The sequence below is a fragment of the Chiloscyllium plagiosum genome, chromosome 31 (assembly GCF_004010195.1).
Source record: "Chiloscyllium plagiosum isolate BGI_BamShark_2017 chromosome 31, ASM401019v2, whole genome shotgun sequence".
Taxonomy (NCBI): domain Eukaryota; kingdom Metazoa; phylum Chordata; class Chondrichthyes; order Orectolobiformes; family Hemiscylliidae; genus Chiloscyllium; species Chiloscyllium plagiosum.
Window position 1 is genome coordinate 29,148,897 of NC_057740.1, and position 13,104 is coordinate 29,162,000.

Below are 13,104 nucleotides of genomic sequence, written 5' to 3' on the forward strand. Positions count from 1 at the left end.
GATAAGCTGACCCCCTAATGACCATGCATAAGTTACAAAAGGGCTTCCCAATATCTGTCTTCAGGAAGCTCAACCTAACTTCAACATTTGTGCCTCTTACACAAAGTTCTGTTGATCCTTTTGCTTTCTGATCCAAAGAGTAGCATTAGATTCTACTCCATTCATTCATGTTTTTTCTAAACATCTTCATATTCAATGTTATCACTGAATGATATGTGATTATTTTCTAATCACAATATACCTGCAAACTAAAAGTGCCCATAAATGTCACACTATGTGCTGGGAGCAGAGGACCAGGATTTTGAGAAGATCCCAACTTAAATTGGTCTTCACATATTTCTCAAACCTATGAGAACCAATGGGTAGGGGGAAGGTGCCTCTCAATCCACATCCTTAGCCTCTGCGCCACATTCAAATGGCAATTTTGATGAGCTGAAATTGAACGTTTTTATCATTGTGTTATCGGTGGAGAGAAAGGGAAAGAGAGGGGAGAGAAAGAAGGACAGAGGAAATGAGAGGAAGAAAGAAAGAGAAAGAAAAACAGAGAGATGAAGGGAGAAGGAGAAAAAGAAAGAAGTGAGTCTTGCATTTAAAGGTACCTTTTATGACCTCAAGATATTCAAAGTGCCATTACAGCCAATGGAATACCTTGAAACAATTTTAACGAGGTCACCAAATTGTAATGGCTTTAGTGTTTGATTTTCCATTTCATACCAATTATTGTCAAGGCTGAACGAGCAATTATACTTCATTTAGAAACCTTCACAGACATTAGACAAGAGACTTTCACATTTGGAAGTATCAGTTTCACTTGGTGGATTCTGATACCTCCCAAGATCTACAAACCCTTTTATTCCGGTTTTTGTCACAGCCATAAGCACTTTCATGTGTATAAATAATAATAACAAATGTTTTTGTTCCGATTAAACTGAGCATGTAATATAAAACAAGAAGGGCAGTTTTGTATGTTATTGTATCGTGGCATAAAATACAGGATGTGACCAGACAGATGCAATGAGCTCAGATGTCTTTTGGAGTTGACTCTGACACTGAAACCACTGAAAGCATATAAACCTTGTGCTGAGGTATCAAACATTACATTTTAATAATCATAAATCAGCAGGTTATAACTCATAGAACAGAATCATAGAATGACATAGCATTTAACTCATATCTACCTCTTTCTTTTTTAACAAATGAACTGCTAGCTCTTAATATCATTGTATCATGTTTTTGAGCAGCTACTTAACTGATGTTTAAAAATAAAAGTAGTTTCTGCTTTATCAATCATTTATGGCAGAAAATTCTAGTCTATCCACCTACACTCACCAATCCCACTCACCATTAGCTCCCTAATTCCCATCATCTCAAGAAGATTTTCCTAACTTCGGTACTCTTTGACGTCTTATATGGAGGCCATGTCTTTAAAAGCTCATTTGCAGTTGGAAACAATGAAGTGGGAATAACCTTGGACCTACTTTCAGCACTGAAATGAGCCAATTACCCAAGACCATACCATCCAACTGCTAAGGCTAGCCTGAAGTTGGGACTTGGGTCTCACCAGCATTACATCTTCACTGTGCTTCAACAGGTATGTCAGGCTAAGCAGCCTTGACACCAAAAGTAAACATGTCATCAAGAGAAGACTCTAGACCAGAAATAAGGGAGATTACAATCTCAAATATGGAGGAGATAAGGAAGAAACCTTGCTGCTCCGCATTCTAGACCTGCAGAAGAAGTCTGAGTGGGAATCCCCACTCATGGCCACAGCCCGAGAGTCCTGATGGCAAGACCGTTTCTGTCTGAAATGATCAGTTGAACAGTTTTTTCCCCATCTCAGTCACTGAGGGACATACAAATGCTCAAACAAAAGGTCAGTGACCTGAAACCTTTGACTCTGATTCTCTCTCCAGTGGTTTGCCTGATAATGCACTTTGTAGTTTTCAATATGTTAGTCCACATCAGGTTTTTGTTAACAAAGATGTCTTGAAATATATAAACAACACTAGCAATATGCATATCTACAATATTACAGCCTTACACACCTGGTCTGGGATCTGTACTTAATGATGTTGCACATAACCAACTGATGACCCTGATTTCCATTACACAGACAGAGTGACCGAAGCTGAGGCAGGGACCTTTACACCAGATAATCCCATGTCACGATGTTATATCACTGTCTTAAAGATAAGGGCCTGTCTGGTCTGGAATTTGTGCCATATGTCAACATCTCCACGAATCCCTTTAAAGAATGGGAATCCTTTCCCAATAACTTACATAAAGATGCATACAGATATATTGTCAAAATCTTATAGGGACCTGAATGACCTGGGCAATGGCGAGATTTGTGACAGTGTCATGTGAGAAGTCCAGAGAGGTCCACTTCAACATCTTTTATCCACCAACTGGTCATCCAAGTGAGTTTCTCAATAGTCAGCCATAGGTTGCCTGTTAAGGGGATTATTGCTTGTTAACCACCGTATCAATGGCACATCTCAGCTCTTTAATATACAGCTTCCTGTCTTACCAAACATGGCAAAGAAACTGGAAGCTGAGAATTCTCGACTTGGAAGTCAGAGCAGGAACGTAATGACTTTAGCTCATTGCTTGCTTCAAGTTGCCACCACTTTGGACACCAGGCATCAACATCTCAGGGCACATGCCATGGGCACTGAGCACAAACAGACCACTTCCACAAACATTGGTATCCCACATGTGCCAACCTCTAAGAATTGTCTTGGCATATTTTTGATCCACATAGAGAATGCCTCTGCACTTCAGTGCTGCACCTTGGTCTGCATCGATAACTCTTATTGAAATGCTGTAGCAAGGACACTGCGTGCTCAGGGCCAGACACCCAGCTCATGGACTAGACCAGGCTGCATCTCCAGGCTGTTTGCTTCCCCACACCACTCACACCTAAACCAACTGGATGCTCAGCATTGTACTGCCTTGCCTTTTTGTGCTTTGCGCCCTCAGTCAGAGATACAAAGTTCAGATTACTGCTTTGCGCTTTAGCCCAGCCACAAAGGCAAGAAGCTTGTCAAGGTTTCTACGGTCTTCGGTCAAATTTAGGGGGTGAGCCTTCGGTTGGGAGCCGTGGCACAATAAGCAAGTCAAGGACAGCCTCTGCATTGCAGGGGTTTGGACACGGTCTGTCAGCTACTCGAACTGGTCAGAGTCAGGAAACTTACCATATAAAGAGCCAAACGTTGTGCAGCCCACCATCCACCCTGACACTTTCTGCTTTTGCGTGGGTTATTTTTCTCCTGGAATGAAAGAAAGGTAAGTGTTGAGTGAGATGTTTGAGACTTGAAAGGAGGTGGGTGCAGGTGCAGAAATGAAGTGAATGTGAGCTAGCAGAAAGAAGTTAGTGACACTTGCACTGGCAGAGTGGAGAAGGTCATTGACCTCCCTCCTACATTGCTGTGCATGATGCCTGAGATGGCTGAGACTGCACTGGTCTGGATGGCAACCTTAGACCAGGCTTATATAGTCTGGTATCATGGCCTCATCTGCCAGTCTGGGGGGCAGAGGCCATTCTGTCTCTGCGCCACCTAGTCCTGTTAGGACTACCAAGTCCCTATCTGCAAGCAAGGTGCCAAATTTCCTCCATCTGTCATGGACAGCTGACGACTAACAGCACTTGACGGGGTGCACAAGGCCTTTTAAAGCTGGAGTCTGCACCAGGAGGGCTGGTTAATTTTGGGATATTCCAGCCCCGGTGAGTTGGAACAGCACATAGTATGATAGGGCAAGAGTCTGGGTGGGTAGTTAATCAGATGAGTTTTGTTAGATATGGCAAGAGATCTCATGAGGTTTCATAGTGAAAAACCCTCCCAAAAAATTCATGCAACTGACACTTAGCGAAACAATGCAAGATTAAGTCCTCGATATGGTCAGATGATGCGTTAGCGAACATATAGCACAACAAGACTGAAGCATAGAAAATAGGAGCAGAAGCAGGCCATTCAGCCCTCCAGCCTGCTCTGCCATTCAGTATGATCATGGCTGATCATCAAACACAGTACCCTGTTCCTACTTTCACCCTATGTCCTTTGATCCCTTTAAGCCTAAGCACTGTATCTATCTATGTTTTGGCCTCAACCACTTTCTGTGGCAGAGAATTCATCAGGCTCACGGCTTTCTAGGTGAAAAAAATGTTTCTCCATTTCAGACCTAAATGGCTGGCCCCATATCCTTAGACTGCAACCCCTGGATTTAAATTCCGTCCTCATCAGGAACATCATTCCTGCATTGCCTCCTCTAATCCTGTTTGAATTTTGCAGGTTTCTCTGAGATGCTTTCTTATTCTTCTAAACGCCAGTGAATGTAGTTCTATCTGATCCAGTCTATCTTCATACATCAGGCCTGCTATCCCAGGAATCAGTCTGGTAAACATTTTGTTTATACTCCCTCCATGGCCAGACCATCCTTCCACAGATAAGGAGGCCAAAATGGCAAACAGTACTCCTGGTGTCGTCTAACCAAAGCAACAGGAAATCCCAGCTCCTAAACTCAAATCCTCTCACCATGAAAGCAACATATCATTTGCTTTCTTTGTCTGCTGCATCCTCATGCTTATTTTCAATGACTGATGTAGAAGGACACCCAGGTCTTATTGCACCTCCTCCTTTCCCAATCTGTCACCATTCAGAGAATCTATTTCCAGTTTTTGCTCCCAAAGTGGATAACCTCACATTTTTTCATCTGTTATGCATTTGTCCACTCACTCAACTTGCCCAAATCACACTGAGACATATTTGCACTGTTAATCTGTCTGGAAGTGGGTTTCACATGAGTAACAACCCCAAGATGTCAATTTTCATTGAAGCAATCACAATGCTTTGCTGCACTAAAAACAACTTACTAACAAAATACCACAGTGAGATAAGCCAAACAATACTCATGTTTGTGTGTAATATTACCCATCTGTCCTATGGCTGCTCAGGCCTGGCACAGTGATACTCCTTCTCAAAATCTCAACTTAAGGCTGTCTTTTGTAGAGTTGGGCTCAATTTTTCCCTCTATGGGTTCTCCTGTTTTGAATGGTCATAAGCATTCTCTTTATCTTCCTTCCTTCCCAGCCACTGGAAATCAACTTATCAGTCAAATTGTAATTGATTTATTTCCTGTGCCTGTCATGTATCCTGTAGCACCTCTTACCTCAAGAGGATACAATGCCTACTTCCTGATGGTTTATTCTAATACATGTTTCATGATTTTACAGTAGGCTACTCATCATCAGAGATGAATGTGCATCATTTGTTGTAAATGTGTGGTTGTCTGACGTGGTATCTTCAGTATCTGAGCCATCATCCTGTGCGACAAGTGGTTGACGATAAACCGTCCACATTTGTTGTCTATTTCTTCACAAGACTTGACCATGTCTCATTACTTTATCACATTACCTAGACTAATTACAACGACCTAATATCACTCCATAAAACCACATGCCCATATTAAAATCACAAAGGCATTTTATTTGTACTGGTTCAGGTTGTTTTAGCTGCTGCATACTCATTGATCCTGCTCTTGTCTCAATTTCTCCCTTCTTTCCCACAACGGACTGTGTGGTGAGAATGTGGGACAGAGGATTTGTGCACACTACCTCTCACACACAAGAACTGTTGATGAGAATAAACCTTTGCTTGGAGGAGTAGGATGCAGATTTTACATGGGTTTTACAGTAAGAACAGAACATTTCATGAGGTTGTTTGAGGCTCGTGCGGAGAATAGGTAATAATGTTGAACAACCGATTTCCATGTATTGGAAGGGTGCACTAATGTACTGCAGCCGTTGTCAGATGCAATTTGTTGAGGTACACCAAACATGCTGAATATGGCAGATAACAACTAATGTGTTGGTGGTATTTTTGGTTTGTTGCACAAAAGAAAATTTGATAAAATAGTCAGTCACCAAAATTGTGTCCATAGTTAGAGAAAATATCAGTTGCGACCATGAAACATGTATTAGAAGGAATCTTGTGTGGAATATGAGGTTTTCTCAATTTTGAGATCGATGGAATTAACACATTCCACATTTGACAATTTGGTGAGTTTTCATAGTCCCTATTATTGTTGGGCCAATACATGGATTTAGGCTCTAAATCTCTTAATTTTTTCCACATGCATGTTGCCTTGTAGTCCAGCACTTTTTGCTGTAGAGCTTGTAGAATTATGACTTTCTTACCTTTGAATGTTACATTCTGGGGGATTCTACACTGATCACTGAATGACCGGAAAGAAGCTACTAGTTTGAGGAATGTTTTGTTGCGTTCATGCCACTCACTAATGATGATCCTTTGGAGCTGTTACAACTGGTTACCATCATGGATCATCGGAATATGTCAATCCATGCATGCTGGTAGTCTAAAGATGGAAGGTTCATCTGTTTCAATAATACAAAGGGTTTTAAACAAGGAGTCATGTGATTTAAGATGGATAATGTCAGTGCATGGGATATTAGACATATTGTGAACAGTTAGCTTATCCTATGTGGACTGCACCACCCAGTGCCAGTTTTCTGAGTGCACCTCATGTAAGACTCATAAGAGAATGATATTTGCACTTACACCAGTACTAATTTTGACATATAGCACATGCTGTCAGCATGATGATCATTGGCTCATATCTTTAGATAAAACGCTTCTGGACAAAGCGAAAGAATATACCATTATTTGCTTCATTCGGAGAAGGATGCAGGTTTGAAGTGACTGCGGCAGACTGGCACTATCTGCAAGTCCTTGACAATCACAGTTAAGGGTGGCATGGTGCTCAGTGGTTAGCACTGTTGCCTCACAATGCCAGGGACCTGGGTTCAAATCCAGCCTTGGGCGACTGTCTGTGTGGAGTTTGCACATCCTCCCTTTATCTGTGTGGATTTCCTTCCCACAATCTTAAGATGTGCAGATTAGGTCAATTGGCTATGCTAAATTGCCTACAGTATTCAGAGATGTGTAGGTTAGATGTGTTAGTCAGGGGTAAATGTAAGGAATGGGTTTGGGTGTGTTACTCTTCAGAGGGTCAGTGTGGACTTGTTGGGTTGAAGGGCCTATTTCCACAGTGGAGGAATTCTAATTCTGTCTATTCCTTTTGGAGTATGTTACTTGGATGGAGGCAACGGCTTCAGCATTTCTAATACCATCCATTTTGTGTCAAGTTGACTATATGTTACTGTCTGACTGGGCTATGTCATTGAAGTTACCACTGAGACCTCATTGACATAACGCTGATTACACAGATAACTTTGGAAGCTTCTTTTCTATTATTCCTTGGTTGGCAGTTCAACATATGCTACTGTGGAGCATTGTGTTATACTTTGGGTTTTTCCAAGTAATTGAACCTTTACACTTTTTAGTCCCTCTTGTGAAACACAACTTCTGCATGACACAAAATACTAGACACGGTCTTAGTGGATGAGACATACCGCAGTCCCTTAAGGATTGGAGTATTCTATTATTGTTGACGGCTGCAATCATTATTCCAAAGTCAAGGACTTGCAGACAGTGCCTGTCTGCTGCAGTCACTTCAAACCTGCATTCTTCTCCTCATGAAGCAAATAATGGTATATTATTTGGCTTTGTCCAGAAGTGTTTTATCTAAAGACATAATGGGTCTAGAGCGAATGATCAGCTCCAGAAGCCTTTCGGATAACTTATCATTGATGAAATAACATTCTATTATTTTATGTTAATATCTGCCTATGGTTAATCATTTCATATCAGTGTTTAGCAGTATAATGTGAACTCAAGCTTGAGTAGCCTGATATTGACTCAAGATTTAAGTTGACCTTTTAAATCTGAACACTTTGTAACAATCTTTGCAGTCGTCATTATAAATACTAGAGAGTTTTTTAACACCTTAGTGGCCAAAGCAGGAAGAAGCTTATTGGCAAGTCATTCTTTGTCAGTTATGTGTTGATTCACAAAATGAATATTAATTATTTCTTTAAATAACTAAAGTTCTAAAAGAGTATCAGTGGATTGCCTGTCCATAAATGTTGACTTTCCATCTGATGTTTGCAAATTTTCATGCTGTCTAAAATGCCAGTGTAAGAATCTGTATGGAGTGTAGGTCTTTCTTGGGTCCATTTAAATTGTTATTAGTTATCACTTCTTTTCTCTATTACTAAATGCTGTTGATCCTTTAAAAATTACAGGTTTGTACCTCTGGGTCGTATTCATGCCAAAAGAGTAGCAATTACATCACGCGTGAATTTTATTTGATTTTGTGTCCCTTTTTTCAGAAAAGGGACATTCCTAATCATTCAGGCTCAAGTACATTGGACCAAGTCAGGATGGCAATAAGCTTTCCACCCTGCCTTTCCACCCACTTCAACATTCCCCTTCACTAGGCTGCTCCCATGACTCCGATTAAATTCAATCCATAATCACACCTGCTTCATCATGTAGTCATCATTTTTACATGGGGTCCAGCGACAAGTCTAACCTTGTAACACATTGGATGTAGAATCGTGGAATCGCAGAATCATACAGTTAATCACACCTGCTTCATCATGTAGTCATCATTTTTACATGGGGTCCAGCGACAAGTCTAACCTTGTAACACATTGGATGTAGATCGTGGAATCGCAGAATCATACAGTAAAGAGTCCCATCAGCCCATTGAGTCTGCATAGACAAAACTACTGTAAATCAATGCAATTCCTACTTTCCAGCACATTGCCTTGAATATTAAGACAGTTTAAGTGTCCATTCAAACACTTTTTAAAGGTTGTAAAGTTTCCCCCTCAACTGCTTTCACAGGCAGTGCATTTCAGATTCCCACCACCCTCTGGCCAGAAAAAACCTTTCTTCAACTCTCCTCTAAACCTCCTGACTTTCCCTTTAAAATTAAGCCCTTTCTTATTACCCTTCAACAAAAGAGAACTGCTGCCTTCTATCCACCATGTCCATGCCCCTCATAATCTTATACACTTCAATCAGGTCTTGTCTCAACCTCTTCTGCTCTAAAGAAAGCAACCTGAGCTTATCTGGCCTCTCCACATAGATGAAATGTTTCATCTCAGTCAACATCCTGATGAATCTCCTTTACATCCCTTCCAGTGCAAATCACATCCTTCGTAAAGAACAGTGACCAGACCTGTATAGAGTATCCCAACTGTGGCCTAACCAAGGCCCTGTACATCTCCAACATAATCTCTGTGCTCTTATATTCTAGGCCTTCCTAAACATCCTATTTATCTGCCCTTCTACCTTCAGCAATTTATGGACAAGCACACTTAGATCCTTCTCTTCCTCTGAACTTCCTAGTGTCCTGCCATTCATCGAGTACTCTCCTGTCTGATTTCATCCAGTGCATCACTATCAGAGTTAAATTCCATCTGCCCATCTGACCAATCCATCTGCATCCTCCTGCAATTGAAGACCTTCTTCCACACCAACCACCCAGCCAATCATTGCACCATCTGCAAACTTACTTATGATCCACCCCACATTTTCTCCTCTACTGTCAAAACATATATTGAACAAAAAGACCCAGCGCTGATCCCTGTGGTATGCCTTTGGATACCGGCCTTCGGTAACACAAATAGCCTTTTCCCAACACCCTCTGTCTCCTATCGCTAAGACAATAATTGATCCAACTTGCCAGGTGCAGAACTGAAAAAAAGCCATGCAGCCTTGCCAGTATAAATTGGTACTTATCCCTTACTCAAGAATCTTCTCATCTTTCCTCATCAAGCCTTCTATTCCTAACTCCCGGCTATCACTAGTTATTCATGGCAAAGCTTCAAGAAATTTGTTGCCCTCTGCCTGAAGGTCCTGTAGAGATCAAGTTACAGTGTTTTGTATAGGTTAGAAAATGATTGCATCATCAAGGACATTGTGGTCACAAATTCTTGCCTGGTGTTTATCACAAGTGATGACATGTATGCAAATCTATTTTCATTTCAGAATAACTCGGGGTTTTTTTACTACTTTCTTAGAAAAATGTAGAAAGCTGCGTGACCTTTAATAGCCTTGAGTTTGTAAGTGAAACTGACTCTTGACCAGCCTGATAACCAGTAACTTAGAATAAATAGTTGAGAGGGTTAGGAAGAGCCAAGAAACTGGTGGTAATGACAAGGCTGGCACTTCCAATCATGGCCTGGATATTCTGATAGCTAGGTAGTCAGTATAAAAGCACAGATGGGTAATCGGGACACAGCTGCCTCGGTGGGAATTGTTCATGCAATTGAAGATTCCAATGGAGATTTCCGTGGCATCTGGAAAACTTATTGTTGGTAAATTTGGATGGTTGTGTCTCCATCATGTTAATTGTTATTCAGGTACATTAGATGATTAAAAGCCTAGTTATACCCCTCAGTAACTGATCCTCAAACTAACCATTCACTCCCCAAACTAGACCTACTCAAAACCCTAACATGCCTGCATCCCTAATAAGAACTCTCTCAACCTGAGCCCCCACCCAAGTCAATGATTCCACAGTTACTGGGACCAGCCACCACCTTGGTCTAGCGCCCTAACTCCTTGGTTATGCAGCAACTCCGATGTCCTTCCTCCTGCTGCTGGTAAGAGCTGCAGAACACCCGACCACACACCCCGACACTGACTTACCAGATTTCCGTGACACACTACCTGGCACCTTGTTTATTTGGCACTCCACCTTACCAGCACCCTATCCACCTGGCACAATACCTACATGGCATGCTAACTATCTGGCATCGTACCCACCTTGGCATCCTACACACCTGCCATTTTAACCCCTTAAAACTGCCATCCTAACCTCACATTTGCCTCACTGCTGCTGTCAAACTGTCAGGCTGTTCTACTAATTGTTTGAGACCCAGAGCACAGCATACTGACCAATGCAAAAGCAGTCATGGTTTGAACTTCCCCAATCCCAACCCCACCTCTTCCCTAACCAACTACCCTGTGTTAATTTCTGCTATGGTCTGCCTTTCTGAAGGAGTCAGAGGTCAGAATTCCAGGCTAGAAGTGTGGATCTCAATTGTCATGGAATGAAATATGAGTACAATGGCAATCAGATTGTGTCAGCCCACAGTACAGCAGAAAATGCACAGACAGATGATGGGCTGCCTGACATTCAGTTCTTTGAGGAAAGGAGTCATGACCCTGACTGCCCTGAGTGACCAACTGGCTGTGTCCAAGCATCTGGAGTAGTATTGGAAGCCACCTTGACTTCCTGCAATGGGACCCCCTGACCGAAGGCTGTCATGCTTGACTTGATTGACGATTGTTGACAACTACAAGCTTCCTGGCTTTATGGCTGCATAAAAATGCATGGCAATACAGACGTAATCTTAGCCCACTAACTCTGGCTGAGGGGGGGCCCCAGCACAACAAGGCAGAGAGGAGCAAAGCAAGGCCGAGATGCTGTGGTCATCCAGATAGGCTCACCGTGAGTGAGTGCTGACAAAGCAACTGAGCAGCCTGATCTAATCCCCACGCACAAAGTATCCTTGCAGCAACATTGCAATCCCAGTTGCCATCCGCCCCAAGTCCCTCTGAACAGAAGGGGTACATAATGCAGAACTATACTCAACTGAATCAGAGAGGTGCATTGAGGATTCTGAGAGACTGGCAGGTGTTGGATGCCAGTGTTGCTGGATGGGGGTCAATGCAGCTGGCACCCTGAGATGTTGTTGTTGGTAGTCCAAGGGGGCAGTCCTGAGAGCAAGTGTAAGCTGAAGTTGCCAGGACTGGCTTTCATGCCAAGAAATGCCAATGTCTCATTTCATTGCGGTAGGCGGTAGAATAGGAAGCTGCATATTAATGAGGTGAGATTTGTAGTTAATGAGGCTGACAGCAAATGATGATCCTCCTGTTAATAAGCATCTTGCTGCTTACCTGGCGAGAATCTTGTCTCAATACCTGGAAATCTGTTTGAAAATGCAACGAGTTGCTTCTGCTCATCGACCTCGCTTGACCTCTTACACAAATCTCCCACATTCCACATCATAGCCAACGTTGTTCGGGCTCTTATAAGATCCCACCCTTTTGTGATGGCAGAGTTACTTTAAAACTCTTCTAAACTTAGAAATTAGTATCATCTGTGAACCATCTGAGGAAATTCAAATATGTATATTGCACAATAAAACAATAAAATATATAACAACCCTATCTATGGAGCCAATGTTCCTGGAAGCATGAACGGGAAATATCAGCCAGGTTCACACTCTTGTTCTCCTTTCTGGATTGACATCTCTTTGATAATTTACTTCATTGCTGTTCTGAACTCAGACTGCCACAATGACTGTATTTCCAAATGTACTTCACTGGCTGTGAAACATTTTGAAATGTCTTGAGGTCTTGAAAGGTTTAAGTATGAAATTAAGTAAGGCATATCTCTTTCATCTTTCAATCCTATACTTTCTGCTTGAAAATATAAGTTTGAAGATGTCCAATGAGGATGACATTAGACATAACTGTGGATGCTCCTTGGTAAATTAGATTACTGATACTACCCAGGTCCATTGATGGGAGAATGGCAACCTGACTAAGGTACAGTGAGATCCTTTAAAGTGAGTTGAAAACCATAAAAATCAACCCAAAGAATGATTGAGGTCAACAAGAGTTTGCGTGACAAGCTTTCAATTCTCACAAAATGTAACGTCCTGCCAAATTCCACAATCCTCTTAGACAGAATTTTAAAATATTTATCGCATTTATTTTATCACTTTAATGTTTGAGCCTGGTTATAGGTTTTTATTACATCACCAGAAAAAATGAATCTTTTTTCCAAATGCCTGAGTCCAATGCCCAACCTGTCCCAGAAGTAGATGCATTATCATATGGTTCCAGTGAGGAATTAATTAGTCTCTTGCATATTCCAAAACTAGTGATATAATTCAAGGCATGAAATTAAGGCTATAATTTGCAACACAATACTGGATTATAAATACAGCACATCATTTATAAATGCAATTGCAAAATGCTTCCAGAAACGTGAAATGAAAAGAGAATACACTGGAAATAATATTGTGAGAAATGGAATTAATGTCACAGATCTTTCAGGCATCCAGATTCTCAGGATAGACCTCGGTTTATTTGACTTAGTGGCAACAGCATTTGAGTAGAGCTGAGGAGTGTCTTTTTTATTCCAAGATCACAGAAC

At 41.6% G+C, this 13,104-nt stretch overlaps 1 pseudogene; it reads right to left on the reverse strand.

The window, feature by feature from the left end:
- LOC122565052 overlaps nucleotides 1-11,946 on the reverse strand; it is a 36,380-nt pseudogene extending 24,434 nt beyond the window's left edge.
- Between the last annotated feature and the right edge of the window lie 1,158 nt (nucleotides 11,947-13,104).